We start from the raw sequence: 1,696 nt of genomic DNA, 5'->3' as shown, positions 1-1,696 counted from the left end.
ACAAGGGTAAGGTGGTAGTTGCGGTTTTAATAGTTACAACTCGTATTAATCCACCGGGACCGGGGTGTACCTGGATTACTCGTCCGAATGGCCACTTAGAAGGTGGATAGCTGTCGTTTTTTCCTAAGATTAGCTGGCCCACTGCAAAGTTTTCAGATGGATTACGCCATTTGCTTCGCTCTTGCAGATGGTGAAGATATTCGGATGACCAACGTTTCCAGAAGTTATCTTGAATGCGCTGTAGCAATTGAAATCATTACCACAGACAAGTCATCCAGTTCGCTGGTGAGGGGATACAAGGGGCGAGAGTTTCGACAGGCCTCAATTTCCACTAGTACTGTGGAAAGTTCCTCAAATGTGAGATTATGTTCTCCTATCATCTGTTTCAAGTGATGCTTTGCTGATTTCACTCCAGCCTCCCGCAATCCACCACAATGAGGCGTGTTTGGTGGAATGACGGTCCAATCGGTCCCTTCATTGGCAAGCACCGTTGCAACTTTACCATATAATTCAGAGGCGGCATCAAACATTACTCGAAGCTCTCGTGCAGCTCCATGGAAGATGATACATTTGTCACTGTAGAGACGCTGACAAATACCTCGTCATCTTTCAAATCTTCGATAAGCAGCCAGAAATGAAGCCGTGGTTATATCACTCACGACCTCGAGATGAATGGCCCGAGTGGCAAAGCATACAAAAAGGGCGATGTATCCCTTATATGATCGGTGACCCCGGCCCTTCATAGTACTACTTGAATCAGTCCAGCATAGTTTAAGCCAGAAATGTTAAAAGGTCGAGAAGGTGTGTCTCGATCCTTAGGGAGATCGCCCAGCAATTGTGACGCTAGGTGGGGTTTCACGCGTTGACAAGTTACACCATTTCTAATTTCAGATTTGACTAATCGTGATCTACCTAAAATCCATGCATGTCGGAGTAACAAACTTAGAGTTAAAGTAAGTCCACCATGAAGAGACAAAAGACGTGCATCGTAGAATTGGAGGATGATTGATTTCGCGAGAAAGGTTAGCATGTGAGAAGCGACCTCCAACTCGCAATACTCCGTCTTCCCTTTCTACATAGGAATTAAATTTTCTAAATGGATTCCTCTCAAGTAGTGATCCCTTTGTGTTTAACAACGGGATTTCTGAATGGAAATTTTGTGCTTGAAACAAACGAATTGCAGTGATACGAGCCTCCGCAAGCTTCGATGTCGTAAGAAAGGAAGCAGTGGCCATCTCTCCGTTTTTCCGTTTGCGTAATCTTACAAGAGGTCCACGACAATACGCTACAACTCAGATCAGCTGAGTTAGACTTGAAAATCGCGTTAGTATTTCCGGCTCAATCGGCCTTAAGTGTGTAGTACTTGTTGAATGTCCGTCTGTTTTGGTTACTCTTCTACAGAAAGGGGCAGCCATTTGGGTCCATGCTACCTATCTCAGATTGATTAAGATCCGAAGGTTTGACTTCTCAAGTCGCCAGGTCAGCTGGGTTCTCTTTAGTCGGTACGCAATTCCATTCAGCCAAGTGCAGCTCAGTCTGAATAAAGGATACGCGATTCGGAAAGAAAGTTTTCCAGTAGCACGGATGCTGCCACAGCCAAGAAAGGATGATTTGACTATCGGTCCGGGCATAAATAGGTACAGCCTTGAAGCAAGATAAGCCTTTTAGGTGATCGATCAACTTCGCGAGAAAAGCA

This window comes from Belonocnema kinseyi, chromosome 1, assembly GCF_010883055.1.
Source record: "Belonocnema kinseyi isolate 2016_QV_RU_SX_M_011 chromosome 1, B_treatae_v1, whole genome shotgun sequence".
Taxonomy (NCBI): Eukaryota; Metazoa; Arthropoda; class Insecta; order Hymenoptera; family Cynipidae; genus Belonocnema; species Belonocnema kinseyi.
This window is presented reverse-complemented; position numbering follows the sequence as displayed.